Below are 16,718 nucleotides of genomic sequence, written 5' to 3'. Positions count from 1 at the left end.
AAAATGCATTTTCCACTGGCAAAATTCACATGATGCGAGTGAACTGAAAACAGGGACTTATATAAATAATGTTGCATCTATAGAGATTCCTATTGTTATAATCTCCAAAAAAGGCCAGAATTACATAGGTGTTTGTCATGGAGTGCTCTACTCACCTTTGAGTGCTTCCTCCTTCTAGCGATTAGCTACACTCAGTTCAGGGCACCCTTTCTGCTCAGACACTTTCAGCTGTCCCGCTGCTGACAGAGTCGCAGTATGGCTACCTCGTGACTCAGCCCTCTGGCCAGATTATACTCTGATTTCGCCTTCCCAGGGAGTCTTTCTAAATGTCTCTGCCCAAGCAGCATCAGGCACTCCTCCTGCCCACTGCTCTCACTCCCACAGTGACTCAGGCAATCTTCCCATTCACAGCCCCTAGCAATACTATACTACAGTGGACTGAAGGGGAACCCAGGCCTGACCTCTACATTGGTTTATAGTCCAAGATCCTACAGTGAACAGTTAAGGTCTGCAGTTACATCTACCTTACTTCCTCCTGTGCTTCTTCAAGCTTTTCATTCTCCAGCCACCCTAGTCAGACCCCTCTCTCTTAGGACTACTACATAAACTCTTCTTCCTAGGTTTTTATCTCCCCCTTTCCTAAGGGGGAGAGGGACTGCAGACTTCCTCCCTGTCTCCTCCCAGACTGTTGCCTGCCTTCTGGCTTTATAGAAGCCCTGCCTATTTCCTCACAAATGAGCTTCTCATGATTAGCACCACCCACTCATCCTACATCTTCCCTGTTTGCACCTATTGAAGTCCTGGGAAGGTGGGCAGACCACTCCTGTTTGCATCTGATTTGAATTAGGCCAGGCAGACCACTTTGAGGAGTACACCCCATCACACAGTTACTCTATAGTTGTTAAAGACAGGTCAGAAAGTCCTTCTAGTACCTTACTCATCAATACACTTACAGGTGGTAAATAGCAAATTGTTTTTACTGACATTTATACAGCAATTTTTCCTAAGACATTTGCAAGCTCTAGTAAATCATATGATGCAAAAAAGTGATGTTCGCAATGAAGTTCATTGTTGGCAGAGCTGGCAGTGTATGGCACATACAGTTCTGATTACAGGGTAAGAAACAGCCAAATTAGCCTCCTACATCTGTATTTAGATACCTGAATAAGTAGCCTAATTTTCGAGAGCATGGAAAATCCATCAGCTCACAGTTGAATTTAGGCAATTTTTTTAGTTGCCTAAGTAAGTATTAGGAATGAAGCTTTGGGCACCCAGTTTTGAAAGTCTTAGCCATTTTTTTTTTTTTTAAGAAGGGGCCTGATCAGAAACATTGTACTAGTAAAGTACTTCCAAAGGGACCTGTGATCATCATCTTTAAATAGGCATAACAGTAGTAAGTGGGCTGCTTGAAAGGCAAGATTTGGGCTGATAAAGTGTCCAGAAGAAACAAATGTGACTTTCCTTCTTTCAGCATCTGAAATATCATACTGGTTTCTCTCTCCACAGGGGAAATAGAATTAGTATAGCAAGTACTAGTGTACTCCCTTTTCAGACATCTGGGACAGGCTTCCCTTAACATCACACCTGAGAGGTCTTTTGTTGTGCAGATGACTTTTCCACTTGTTCCAATAAACAGTCTATACACTCCCTGTGGTGTCAAAACTCACCCCCTTCCTGGGTTTCAATTTAAGCCTTTTCCCTAGACATTGATACTTTTAGGGGTTTTTTTTAGTTAAGTCTGTTTAGCCCACCCCTAAGTCTCCTCTGCCTTAAATCCAAGAAACTCCTTGTCAGAACAACTTACCTCTGAAACATATTTTCTCCTTTTTACTCCCTCCAGGCTAAATATTGCTGTCAGTTTTTGTGGCTTCAGCTGCTGCCTCTAGGACAGATCATTGACTCCTTTTTGTGTTGGTCCAACGTGGGGTCTGTCCATGGCATCACAATCTGTTAGACCCTTCTTTATTTCAGAGTAATATACTCTTTGGAAAAAGGAACATGGAGAACTTGGAAGAGGGCCATAATAAAATACAAACTACTACAATGCTACAGAAATACCTGGAGTAATAATCCCGTCCCCCCTTTTGGTAGGTGAGGGGGATTTGTTTTGACCAACAACCTACTTCTTTTGTGTGGCATGACTGAAAAATATCACTAAGACTCTGCACCCTGTGTTAGATAAAGGATCTGCGCTGTGTTTCCTAACTGAAGACATCTACATCATTATTATTACTGTAACACCCACAGGCCCCATTCAGGATCATATAGTAAGAAACCATCCCTGACCAAAAGAACTTAAAATCTAGATTAAATTGAGATGCAATCAGAGCAGACAGCAACATGGACAGAGAAGTGAAGAAAACAATAATGAGTGTAACCCTTCTGCCCGTCAGAGTTGGCAGCAACAAGGGCCGGGTTCAATATCTAGGGGATCCATTCCAATAACACAATGCAAACCGGCTCCAGCCCCCACCCAGTGACCTGGGACAAATATATACCACCCCCGCTGGACACCTCCAAGAGGCGATACTTCCCCTCTCGCAAGCACATAGTCTGAGTGTAGCAAAAAGTCTTTCAATAACAGAGAGAAACAATGTGGCATTATGTTGGGGAAACACCACCAACAGGATTCATAACACAACCCATGAGCAAAAAAACCCACCCCAAGCAAATTGGGGCATGCCCCTTTCCCTTTGGTTCTTGAGTCCAGCAACCCCAAATCACCCAAAGTCCCAAAAGTCCAATGACCCAAAAGTCTCTGCCCTGGTCAGGGCAGCCCCAGAGTTCGAAAGTTTATCTGTGGAGCTTTACCTCCCAACCTGGGTGGAGATGGGATGGGGGTAAGAGGCACCTTACATGATCTGAAGCTGACCGCCCCACAGCTCCATAGGCCTCCGCTCCGTTCCGCCAGCCGCCCCACGAACTCCTTCACTCAGCTCCACTCCGCAGCCCACAAGCAGCTCCCGCCGTCCCACGAACTGCTCCACGTCCCACCAGCAGCTCCCGCCGTCCTACGAACTGCGCCACCAGCCTGTCCACAAGGCACTCCAGCTGTCCCGCAAACTGCTCCACAATATATCTTCAGGCTCCCCCACTACTTAACACAATGTTCAATGATTTCAGCTCTTAGTCAGTTCAGCTCTTTGGTGAATTCAGCTTGTAGTAGGGGAGCCTCCATGCTGGTGCACTATTAGCCCAAAGTGAGCTCAGCAGCCTGTAACTAGACTCCTAATGGAATCAAAATTAGCTCTGATATTCCACAGTGGAGAGAGGAGGAAGTGCAATTAGCATGTAAGGCCCTCACCAAGGGGCCCATGCCATCAAGTATTAATACTTGTCCCCAGCCTCTCTCCCTTCACAGAGTTTTAAAACCCATGACCCTTGCCTAGCGAGAACTACTTAGTTGATGGTGAGTCCCTCCATCATAACAAAAGGCCAAGTACAGTTCCAAGCACAGTTCCCATAATCAGCGTAACAACAATTTATTCTTCCTGCCCCAATAACAGAGACACTGGGGATCCCACAGCAGCCAAAGTGACCATTTGGGCAGCTATGGCCTCATTCTAGGCAGGGTGGGTGTGCCTATGCAAATGAAATCGGCCCCTGAAGTTCTTTTCCACAACTTGCCACACCTCACCACCAGATGTCAGGGTGGAGCTCATCCTGACACTGTTTACATCAGAACAAGTTGGTTTTTTTTTTCATTGATTCATAGATATTTAGGTCAGAAGGGACCATTATGATCATCTAGTCTGACCTCCTGCACAACACAGGCCACTGAATCTCACCCACCCACTCCTGCAAAAACCCTCTCACCTATGTCTGTGCTATCGAAGTCCTCAAATCGTGGTTTAAAGACTTCAAGGAGCAGAGAATCCTTCAGCAAGTGACCCGTGCACCATGCTACAGAGGAAGGCGAAAAACCTCCAGGGCCTCTTCCAATCTGCCCTGGAGAAAAATTCCTTCCCGACCCCAAATATGGTGATCAGCTAAACCCTGAGCATATGGGCAAGATTCACCAGCCAGATACTACAGGCAATTCTTCCCTGGGTAACTCAGATCCCCTACCCCATCTAATATTCCATCACAGGCCATTGGGCCTATTTACCATGAATATTTAATTACCAAAACCATGTTATCCCATCATACCATCTCCTCCATAAACTTATCGAGTTTAATCTTAAAGCCAGGTAGATCTTTTGCCCCCACTGCTTCCCTTGGAAGGCTATTCCAAAACTTCACTCCTCTGATGGTTAGAAACCTTCATCTAATTTCTAGTCTAAATTTCCTGGTGGCCAGTTTATAACCATTTGTTCTTGTGTCCACATTGGTACTGAGCTTAAATAATTCCTCTCCCTCTCTGGTATTTATCCCTCTGATATATTTATAGAGAGCAATCATATCTCCCCTCGGCCTTCTTTTAGTTAGGCTAACTGTTGTAGGGTGAGCTCCACTCTTGCCTCTTTGCACTACAGAAACCACCTCAGACTCTACTAGTAGCGTATCTACTGTGCCATTGCTTTGAGTTCCCTCCACCAACACTCATAGTCCCATACAACAGCACTATTTACAATATCCCCCTATACATTAGACTCTCTTCTCACAGTCTGAGAAAAGTCACTGAGACTTCTGTAAAACTGAGCTCAGTTAACTCTTCCCTCCTGTGCCTCTTTATCAGTCTTAGCTCACCCAGCCCACCAACTGATCAGCTAATTACCTTTAATTATCTTAATTAGCTTTCTCTGGGTGATCTTATGGGTGCTGGAATGATCAGATACAGGCTCATCTGTTAACTCTTAACCCCATACATCTCCCTGCTTGCTTACTGGCTAGGTTTCTTCCCCCGCTGCTTCATGCCCTTCCTTCTTTAGAGGCAGTGTTGGACTCTTTCTGCTCAGGCTTGCTCCCAGGGTGGTTTTCCATTTTCCACCTACAGAAACCACATTTCTTGGATGGGGATTGCCTACATAACTTAGTTTCTGCCTATAAGTCCTCACACCAAGGCAGCCCACTTCCCTACTCTTTGCCCTCTCCCCCTTTGGTTTGGGGTACAGCCTCTTACTGTCCCTCCTTTTTCTCCTCTAGTAGGAACTCTGGCTCTCCCAGCCCCACTGTTCCTGAGATTCCTCCTCCTACACTCTTCATAGAATCATAGAATATCAGGGTTGGAAGGGACCTCAGGAGGTCATCTAGTCCAACCCCCTGCTCAAAGCAGGACCGATCCCCGACTAAATCATCCCAGCCAGGGCTTTGTCAAGCCTGACCTTAAAAACTTCTAGGGAAGGAGATTCCACCACCTCCCTAGGTAACGCATTCCAGTGTTTCACCACCCTCATAGTGAAAGTTTTTCCTAATATCCAAACTAAATCTCCCCCACTGCAACTTGAGACCATTACTCCTTGTTCTGTAATCTGCTACCACTGAGAACAGTCTAGAACCATCCTCTTTGGAACCCCTTTCAGGTAGTTGAAAGCAGCTATCAAATCCCCCCTCATTCTTCTCTTCCGCAGACTAAACGTTCCCTCAGCCTCTCCTCATAAGTCATGTGTCCCAGTCCCCTAATCATTTTTGTTGCCCTTCGCTGGACCCTCTCCATTTTTTCCACATCCTTCTTGTAGTGTGGGGCCCAAAACTGGACACAGTACTCCAGATGAGGCCTCACCAATGTCGAATAGAGGGGAACGATCACGTCCCTCCATCTGCTGGCAATGCCCCTACTTATACATCCCAAAATGCCATTGGCCTACTTGGCAACAAGGGCACACTGTTGACTCTTGCTGATGAGGTTCCCTGGGACTGTCTGACTGACTGTCTTCCCCTACATCTTGTTATGGGCTCTCTTTTTCCTCCTTCCTTTTCCCTAAGGAGATTGTATTTTCCACCTGTTTTGTGTCCTCAGGTCTAGGGTTTTCAGTTTTTTCTATATAAAGCCCTTTTGCCCTATTTTTTGTTAGCTCTTCTTTCCGCTGCAGGGGACTCCAGACCCCCCTTTTTCTCTTAGAAGGGAAGGGGCTCCCATTTGTCCCTTTATCTCTAGGGGTGTCTCCCATTGGGCATAGTCTTCTCTCGCCCTGGATGCATTCTAGTTTTAAGCTCCTGCCTGGCAACATCCAATGGGGCTACACCAAATCCCTTTGGACCAGTGAACATCCTGAAGCAGTGTCCACTACTCCCCTCTTATGCCGCCGCCTCCTCCTCTCCTACGGGGATGGTAGGAATTCTTCTTTTCCACTCATCTCTGCTAGTCACAGTCCATCCACAACGTTCTGTGAACCCACATTTCATAACTTGGCAGTCCCCCTTTATATGCCCCAGTTGCCCATATTGGTAGCAAACCACACCCTAGCTCCCTGAAGGAGTTCCTTTGGTCTCCTCCTTTTTCTTTTTGGTTGTCCTTAGTATGGCAAGAACTCACCCACCTCACCTCCCCAAGTCCAGTCCCTGAAATAGCTGGACTTCTTTCTTGAGAAAAATCTGTCTCCACAAACTTTTCTTTACCACTTCCTCTACGGTTGTTGGCTGGCTGGTGCCTCCGAACCCAAATGCATGTGCTTTCAGGGAGGCTCAGGAAAAACTGTTCCAATATGATCCTATCTATGATTTTCCCCACACTTCAGGTGTCTGGCCATAGCCAGTAAGTTGCCCAGCCTGTTAATTTTTACATGAATGCCGTGGGCTGCATGCCTCCGCTCCATTGTAGACCTTAGTCTATCCCATGCTTTGGTGCACATTGGGCTACCCACATTTGCCATCCTTGCCTGTCAACTACCCTTCACTCCATCTAGCTGCCAGAAATTTCTCTCTGTGTTTTAAAACTGAGAGGCCTACCAGGGGTGTCATTTATGGTCCCCCCTCTCCCTCTGAGTTTTGTACATGAGCTCTGCTCCCAGTGCATGTAGTCCCAGCCCCAGGCAGAGCTCTTACCTGCTGTGCAGCTTGAGTGTGGAATGTGAGTTTATCAGAGGAGAGGAGCTAGTCTCAGCTTATGTCCCTGGGGCAGGGAGTCAGCATTTTGTTTACTAACAGAGACAGGGTGATTAAGATAAGAAAGGGCTGGTAATTAAATTAAGGATCTGGAAGTGAAGACAGAACTCAGGGGAATTGGAAGGAGCACAGCCAAACCCTCTGAGCCAAGGTTACATTCAGAAAAGAAGGAGATGTGAGGGGGATAGGTGAAAAGAAGGGGCCAAAACCAGAGGGAGACATAGCAGGGGTACAGAGAAGTTCGCACTCTACCTGTGGTCCTTATGTGGCCCCATCACCATAGGATCTGAACACCTCACCTATTTCTCCTTACTGTGAGGTAGAGCGATGCTGTTATCCCCATTGTATAGATGGGCATGGAGGCACACACAAACTAAAGACCAAATTTTCAAAGATATTTAGGCACGTAGTGGGATTTTCAAAAGCGCCTAGAAGGTTAGGTTCTTTGTAAACCCCACTAGATGCCTAGATGCATCTTTGGGTGCCTAAAAACCTTTGAAACTCTGTCCTTAAGTAGGGTTGCCAGGTGTCCAGTTTTCAACGGGAATGGTCAAAAAATGGCCATTAAAAGTCCGGCTGGTGGCACAGCGGGGCTAAGGCAAGCTCCCTGCCTGCCCTGGCTCCGCGCGGCTCCCGGAAGCGGATGGCTTTTCCCTACAGCTCTTACACAGAAGCATGGCCATGGGGGCTCTGTGTGCTGCCCCCATCCCGAGCACCAGCTCCGCAGCTCCCATTGGCCAGGAACAGCAGCCAATGAGAGCTGCTGGGGTGGCACCTGCAAATGGAGGCAGCATTCAGAGCCGCCTGGCTGCGCCTCTGCCTAGGAGCTGGAGGGAAATGTTGGCCACTTCTGGGAGCCGCCTGGGGTAAGCGCTGCCCAGAGCCTGCATCCCAACCCCCTATCCCAGGTTGGATCCCCCTCCTGCACCCTAACTCCCTCCCAGAGCCCGCACCCCTCACCCCCTCCTGCACTCCACCCCTGTACCAGCTCTGAGTCCCATCCTGTATCCGAACTCCCTCCCAGAGCCCACACCCCATGCCCCATCCTCATACCACCCTGAGCCCCCTCCTGCACTCCAAACGCCACACCCCCAGCTGTAGCCCTCATTCCCCGCCACATCACAACTCCCTGCCTCAACCCAGAGCCCCCCAGCACCCTGGACCCCTTATTTCTGGCCCCATCCCAGAGCCCATACCCCCTCCACATCCTATCCCCCTGCCCCAGCCCAGAGCCTCCTCCCACAGTCTGAATCCCTCATTTCTGGCCCCATCCTGGAGCCCTCCTGAACTCCCTCCCACACCCCAACCTCCTGCCCAGACAGTGAAAATGACCGAGGGTGGGGAGAACAAGCAATTGGGGTGGGGGTGGGGGATGGAGTGAGCAGGGGCAGGGCAGGGCGTTTGAGTTTCTGCAATTGGAAATTTGGCAACCCTGTCCCTAAGGCACTTGCCTGAGATTCATACAGGCAGTCTATGCAGGGGAGTAGAACCCAGGTCTCTGAGGGCTTGCTCCCTTATCCACTGGGCCAGCCTCTCTCTCTGCTGCATGCTGCAAAAACAGAGGACTCTGATAGATGGGAGCAAAACCAAGAAGGCCAGTTCTCAAAGACTCCAGCAAATGGTCCCAGGCGATTGGGAAGGATGTCATGGTTGACACCATGAAAAGCAGCACAGAGGTCAGGAAGGATGAAGAAAGAGGGAGAATAAGAATCAGATGAGAGGAGATCACTTAACCCACAAGGAGTGGCATGTTCTGCCCCATGATGGGCTGTACAGCAATGGCTGCTGTGAAATTTTATATTTTAACTGAACTATTTTGTTTTGTCATTTTTTGTTCTGAGTTTGAGAAAAGGAAGGAATGAGAAAGTGTCATATGAGTATCAGATGTGTTTCAGCTGTATTCAGGCTAGTTCCAGAACAAAGAACAGAAATTGCATCCACAGAGTCCATAAAGTCAACAATTATTGTTATGATTTGTATTATTCGTGATATTGTATTATTGTGTTCCTAGCCTCTGTTTGCAAGAAGCTAGGAATGGGTGACAGGGGATAGATCACTCAAGGATTGCCTGTTCTGTTCATTCCCTCTGAAGCACTCGGCATTGGCCAATTTCAGAAGACAGGACACTGGGCTAGATGGACCATTTGACTGTTCTTATTCATGGACACCATCTGTGCGCTCAGCACTGTTTAGAATATGACAGAAAATGTAGTCCCTGAGCCACAGCATATAAAATGCATAGCCCTGGATAAGATGGTTAAATATCTTGAAGTGTATAATTAGTGAACACATGGTAATATCCATGAGTGGAGGCGCTGATGGCAACAGAAGTTTTACCTGATTAAGAACTGGAAGATTTGACCCTGCAACTTTTTTTTCAAGAGGAAGAGCTGCACAGAGCTCCTGGCCTGTTTATTTTCCTTTCTTGTTTGCAGTGCCCTGATATACCTTAGAAGACTCAATTTTTTCCTCAACTTTAAAATTTGGAATGTTCTTGGTATTTGGTTTTAAAATATTCTCCTGGGAGAACTGCAATTCAATCACTGAGTGTTTTTCTTAAGAGCCTTCCTTTACTTTAAAGTAATTGGTCTTTAAACAGAAGTGAAAGAAGTGTTGCCAACTCTCGTGATTTTGTCATGGGTCTCATGATAATTGCTTTCTTTAAAGCCCCTGCTCCTGGAGTCAAGTGGATATGTGATGATTTCAGCCTTCATTCTTAAAGAAACAGAAAGTTTCTAGCCCTCATGGCTGTGACGAAAGCTTCAAAATGTGACCCCAGTGCACCCTAAAAGCTCAAAAAGCAGAAGGCAAATAAAAAGAACACCAAATCTATTATTTTTAGATAATCTCATGATTTTTGGTGAACCTGACTCATGATTTTTGAACAGTTGGGGTTGGCAATACTGTGAAAGTAACTTGAAAGTGTTAGTTTCACCCTGTTTAAAGTCAGTTTCTAGTCTATTATTTGTAGTATGGTATAACACCCCTAGAGCCCCAGTCAGCTGCAGTATAAACTCATGGGGCCTTTCCCTAAGTAGGATATTTCCAAAAATTAAATGATCTTTCCCAAGCTTGGTGAACTGCAAAAAGTAAGTAGCCTAAATGATAGAAAGTAATCTAGATTTTTCTAGAATTATTTCAGTTGTATTCAAGAGTAAGAATATACTTTAAATTTTTAAAGCTAACCAGTGTCCCTTAAGTGACATGCCACAAGATGTCAGAACATGTTAGTATTAGAGCTGAGTATTGGAGATTTATTTATATATTGTGATACAGCATGGCCAGAGCCAATTAAAGCACCTGAAGCCAGTCACATGATAACCCCCCCCTGCTTCAATCAGACAAGAGGAGGAGTTGAAGCAGAGAGCAGTTTGGAGAAGTGCTTAGTGCTACAGCGGGCTAAGAAGACCAAGACCCTATGGAAAGGGACACCTGGTTCGTGCAGAGGGAGGGCAGGAAGCCCCACAAGCTGAAGGGCATGAGAGGGAAGTAGCCCAGGGGAAGGAACTGCTAGTTCTAGTGGTTTACCACTATCCCTAGGGCCCCTGGGCTGGGACCTGGAGTAGAGGGTGGGCCTGGGTCCCTCCCTCTCCACTTCCGTCCTCTAGGACACTAGTGGAGCAGTTAATACCCCAGGTTAGGGGCAAGAAATGGTGCCCTGAACCCCCACCCAAGAAGAGAAAGTGAGAGACCCATCATAGTAGTGCTGGCAATTTGCCACAATATCTATATATAGTCAGCTAATTTCTAAGTTATTGTCTGTTAAAAAAAAAACCTAGAATTTTCTGTTGCCTAAATAGAATCATAGAACATCAGGGTTGAAAGGGACCTCAGGAGGTCATCTTGTCCAACTGCCTACTCAAAGCAGGACCAATCCCCAACTAAATCATACCAGCCAGGGCTTTGTCAAGCCAGACTTTAAACCTCTAAGGAAGGAGATTCACTAGGTAACCCATTCCAGGGCTTCACCACCCTCCTAGTGAAAGTTTTTCCTAATATCCAATCTAAACCTCCCCCACTGCAACTTGAGACCTTTACTCCTTGTTCTGTCATCTGTTACCACTGAGAACAGTCTAGATCCATCCTCTTTGGAACCCCCTTTCAGGTAGTTGAAAGCAGCTATCAAATCCCCCCTCATTCTTCTCTTCTGCAGACTAAGTAATCCCAGTTCCTTCAGCCTCTCCTCATAAATCATGTGCTGCAGCCCCCTAATTATTTTTGTTGCCCTCTGCTGGACTCTTTCCAATTTTTCCGCATCTTCCTTGTAGTGTGGGGCTCAAAACTGGACACAGTACTCCAGATGTAGCCTCACCTATGTCAAATAGAGGGGAACGATCATGTCCCTTGATCTGCTGGCAATGCTCCTACTTATACAGCCCAAAATGCTGTTAGCCTTCTTGGCAAGAAGGACACACTGTTGACTCATATCCAAGGTCCTTTTCTGCAGAACTACTGCCTAGTCACTCGGTCCCTAGTCTGTAGCAGCGCATGGGATTCTTCCATCCTAAGTGCAGGACTCTGCACTTGTCCTTGTTGAAATGCATCAGATTTCTTTTGGCCCAATCCTCTAATTTGTCTAGGGCCCTCTGTATCCTATCCCTACCCTCCAGCTTATCTATAACTCCTCCCAGTTTAATGTCATCTGCTCCTGGAATCAAAGTAAAAGTTGCCCCCACACCTCCAAAATCTGAAATGGTGCCCCTAAGGCCTACCTTGTCCAGGATGGCCACTTTTACCCCACCATAGTCCCAGGTCTGCTCTTCACTCAAGGCCATATAGGCTGCCTGTGCTTCCCCTGACAAGCAGGGCATCACCTGGAAGGTCCATGATTTCTTATCTCATCCGGTTCCCATCACTACCCTCTTGAAAGTTAGTAAAAACTCATCAAGGTCATCTGCTGCACCCATCCCTGTGTCTTACTGCTGTTCCCAACCATAAGATTCACAGACCCTTTATCAGTTGCTGCTTGTCATGGAGCGCAGACTCACCCAGCAGCGCCTCCTGCTGGTTGTCTTGGGGAATTAGCATTCTAGCCTCTGGAGTGCCCTCTTCAGGCCAGTGTCTTGCTGCCCCTGGGCCCCGTGTCCCTCCCAGACCCCAGCGCCCTTGTCTTGGGTGCCGCCTCCAGTTCTGGGTCTCCCCCTCCTAGGGGAACCCCCACCCACTATCCCCAACTCGCCTCAGTCTTAGGCTACTGCCAGTCACCAACTAGCCCCCGCTCCCTGGGGCAGACTGCAGTATAAGCCACTCATTATAGGCAAGGGGGTTTGGACCTGCTGCCTCTGCCTACCCATGGCTACCCCTGCAAACCCCATACCTAATAGGCCTTCCCAGCCTGCAATCTCAGGCTTTCCTAGGCCCAAGCTCCCTTGCTTCCACTCTAGATACTTTCTCAGCCCTTGCAGCCAGGTCCCTCCCCCCTTTAAACTAGAGAGAGTCTCTTCTGGAACTTCTGGCTCAAAGCCTTTATAGAGCCAGCTGGGCCCTGATTGGGGCGTGCCCCCAGCTGCTGCCAGTTCCCCCAATCAGCCAGGGTTTTACTCCCTTCCCCTGTACTAGCAGGGCTTTTCTAACCCCTTCAGGGCTGGAGCGGGTGCTCACCCTGCTACACATCTGCCTACTCCTTTATGAACTTTTGCAGGGTCTTCTGCTGATCGGCCTGCCACACAAGGAGGAACTGCCTTTTCATCTGATAGGATTCTTGGAGAAAAAATGCATGGTCTTCTACATCTCTTTTGTTCCTCCACTACCCATTGTAGAGTCTGTTCCACTGCCCAAACGGCAAATCCTTGCACTTGCTCCCCCCATCTGGTTGTCAGCTACCACAGACAGGAATCATATCTGGGATGAGACCCCACATGTAGTAGGGTGGGCTCCACTCCTGCCTCTTCACATCACTGAAAACAGGTCAGATGAAACTGGTAAGTGTATCCACCATACCATAAAGAGCAGACTAGAAGAAAGTATGAAAGCATTTGCGGGAGAAGCAGACAAACAGGTGATGGAGGCTAGCATTATTAGTAGGATGAATGGAATGCCATGGTAAGATATAAGAGACAGCAGCAAGGCTCTAAGTTATGGAATGAATGGAGAGACTTGAGATGAGGGGTGTGATTTGGTGTGAACCCATGTATGACTTATGAATTCTGGTTATTATCAAGTTGTTGATATGAAAACTGCTGTATCGTGGAATGCCCCTCTGTTTATGTGTATCCACCATGGACTGAGAGGACCTCACTGGCACATACCCACCGGGGTAGGGATAATGATGGAGATTCCACAACCTCCTTACGCAATTTATTCCAGTGTTTAACTACCCTGACAGGAAGTTTTTCCTAATGTCCAACCTAATCTGCTCTTGCTACAATTTAAGCCCATTGCTTCTTGTCCTACCCTCAGAAGTTAAGGAGAACAATTTTTCTCCCTCCACTTTGTAACAACCTTTTATGTACTTGAAAACTGGTGGTATGTGCCCCCTTAGCCTTTTCTTCTCCAGACTAAACAAACCAAATTTTTTCAAGCTTTCCTCATAAGTCATGTTTTCTAGACCTTTAATAATTTTTGTTGCTCTTCTCTGGACTTTCTCCAATTTGTTCACATATTTTCTGAAATGTGGTGCACTGAACTGGACACAATACTCCAGCTGAGGCCTTATCAGCAGAAGAATTACTACTTGTGTCCTGCTTACAGCACTCCTACTAATACATCTCAGAATTATCTTTGCTTTTTTTTTTTCAACAGTGTTACGCTGTTCATTCATTTAGCTTGTGATCCACTATGATCCCCAGATCCCTTTCTGCAGTATCCCTTCCTAGGCAGTCATTCCCTATTTTGTATGTGTACAACTGATTGTTCCTTGCTACGTGGAGTATTTTGCATTTGTCCTTATTGAATTTCATCCTGTTCACTCTTAGTCCAATAGCTTCACCTCCTGGCTCCGAGCTCAAAAATACTCACACACACTCACACCCTGTTTTGCTGACCAGATTCCAGCCCATACCCATTTCTCTTCCCCCTACCCCCATTGCTGCTATTTGGCTCAACTGGGGGCAGGGAGGACCACTTGGGGGGTGGAGGTGGTGAGCAGCAACACCAGATAGCTAAGGACACGTGGGGCTGGCCTGTTTTCAGTGTAAGAAAATAAGGTCACCTTACTCTCCAGGTGGGGAGCTGGTGGGCAATTGAGGAGCTTGCGGGGGGGGGGGCAGCAATCGAGGGGTGAGGGGAGCTGAGTGGGGGGTCTGGAAATTTGGACATTGACAAAAAATAATTGACTATCCTGCTCTATATGATGGAAACCACATCAGGCCAGGGGGTGCAGGAGCACCCCCAGTTCCAGCAACTGTGTGTGACAGTATCAAAAACCTTACTAAATGAAGATATACCGAATCTACTGCTTTCCCCGCTATCCGCAAGGCTTGTTACCCGTCACAGGAAACTATTAGGTTGGTTTGACATGATTTGTTCTTGACAAATCCATGCTGTTACTTATCACCTTATTATCTTCTAGGTGTTTGCAAATTTGATTATTTCCTCCATTATCTTTCTTAATACTGAAATTAAACTGACTGGTCTGTAATTCCCCAGATTGTCATTATTCACTTTTTTATAGATTGGCACTATATTTGCCCTTTTCCAGTCCTCTGGAATCTCTCATCTTCCAGGACTTTTTGAAGATAACCACTAATGGTTCAGAATCTCCTCAGTCAGCTTCTTGAGTATTCTAGAATGTATTTCATCAGGCCCTGGTTACTTAACGACATCTAACTTCTCTAAGAATTATTAACTTGTTCTTTCCCTATTTTAGCATCTGATCCTACCTCATTTTCACTGGCATTAATTATGTTAGACGTACAATAGGTATTAACTTTTTTGGTGAAAACAAAGTGATTAAGCACTTCTTATTTCACTTGTTTTGACTATGCCTGATTTGCATCCTGAGGAAGTGGTGTACGGGAAAACTTACGTTGTGTATTCTAACTGTATATTGTGTTACGGTATCATTTTAAACATTTGTTCACAATCGCCATTTTGAATTCTGTAAAGTTGTTGTTTGGGAGCCATGTTGGTCTCCCTTCTTGTTGGGCTTTTGGTGCCCTTTTCCTGTAAGGTGGGAAAAGATTGGTCATGTGATCCAGCAATTCTGCCTGGAAACAAATGACTATATAAGCTCCTCTCACAGGCTATAGGGTGCTATCCATCATGGTGGCAGCCTGTGTCCGTGTCAGTCATCGGTAGTCATGAGCAGTCTCCGAGAGGCAACACATCAACTTACCCCTACTTACCTGAGATTGAGGGATTCTGGTCCAGCAGCCAATTTGATCCGTGTTCCTCCTGTGCACATTACCATCACCAAGCACAGTAGAAAGTCTGGGTTATCCATTGCACCGGAGCTGTGGCAATCGGTCGGACATGACCCTCCCTCCATGACTGATGTCTCGTCTGTAAAGTATAGATTTCTTGACTGTGAGTCCTTAACATCTGTAAGGGCTTGAGGGCCTGTGCTTCACACCCTTGATTCCAAACCACTGAGTGTTCTTTACGTGCCTGTACCTAATAAACTGTCTTTTCGTTCACCTTTAATCGTGTCCTTCTTCTGTTTCACTGAGACCATAGGTGACAGACCCTAAATCAGGGATAATCTGAACTTTCATCATTAGCAGGGGTCCTTTAATACCTCCTTTGATTCCCTTTTTCCCCTAACATTTATGGCAACTGCAGTAGGACCCCTGAAGGTCACAGTGTTTACTTTTATTTTCTCTTCGTTGATTATAATCTACTTGGTTCAAGGTTTGTCAAAAAGTCCACTGACCTTGTGGGAAGGGAAGTTGTTCCCTCAACAGCGGAATGCGAATGGCACCAGCTCTGGCCAAGGTGTCCCAGTGAGCTGTGCTCCCCTGCTCTGGCCCAGTGGCCCTGGAGAGCAACCTGTCCCTTTTTGGCAGCTTTGGCCAGTGTTTCCCGCCCAAACTGAAAGGCCGTGGAGAGTGCAATTTACTGGCTCTGACTCCACAGTTTGGTGGCTCTGATCCATGTTCCGACACTGAGGTCCAGTGAGCTCAGTCTTGACTGCAGCCTTAATAGGCCCTAGGTGAGCCCCCAGTATGCCTAACTAAGTCCAGTGGGTGCAGCAAGCAGCACTTATTTTTCTGCCTCTGTTGTACTCCGTACTGCATTTTGCAACACAGGCATTGTGGTACCTGTCCCAGTCACTAGGACCCAGGGGATGTATGGATATTGTTCCAGACTGGAAGAAGCCTGTGGAGAATACAGTTGAACTAGTTTGGACCCAGAGGTCTGGTGAACTGGATGTTTGCTCTGGCCTTAGTAGGCTCTAAGTGAGCATATCACCTCCACCACCATTCCTTCAGATCTACCTTGGGTGGTACAGTAAGCTGTGCTTCTGCCTTGATCCAAGCGGTTCAGTGAACACCTTAACCCCCCACTTAACCCTCTGAGCTTTCAGCAGCTCAGTGTCAGACAGGCTATGCCATCTTGTTAAGCCCTATCAGAACCGAGTAATACATCAACAGCAATAATGAGCGATAAGTATGGAGCCAATGGCTGGAAAGAGCAGAAAAATAAAATTTCACTCTAGTACAGTCTCCACTTATTCGTGAAGGGTAAAAATCCATGGGATGAGGAATGGTTTGCAGGAGAAAGTGCTTTAAAGAAACTCAGTGTTAATTGGGAGGGATTTGTCACATCAAAACCTAGTAAAACGCTATGGGAAA

This window comes from Eretmochelys imbricata, chromosome 5, assembly GCF_965152235.1.
Source record: "Eretmochelys imbricata isolate rEreImb1 chromosome 5, rEreImb1.hap1, whole genome shotgun sequence".
Classification (NCBI taxonomy): domain Eukaryota; kingdom Metazoa; phylum Chordata; order Testudines; family Cheloniidae; genus Eretmochelys; species Eretmochelys imbricata.
Note: the sequence above shows the minus strand (reverse complement) of the source record.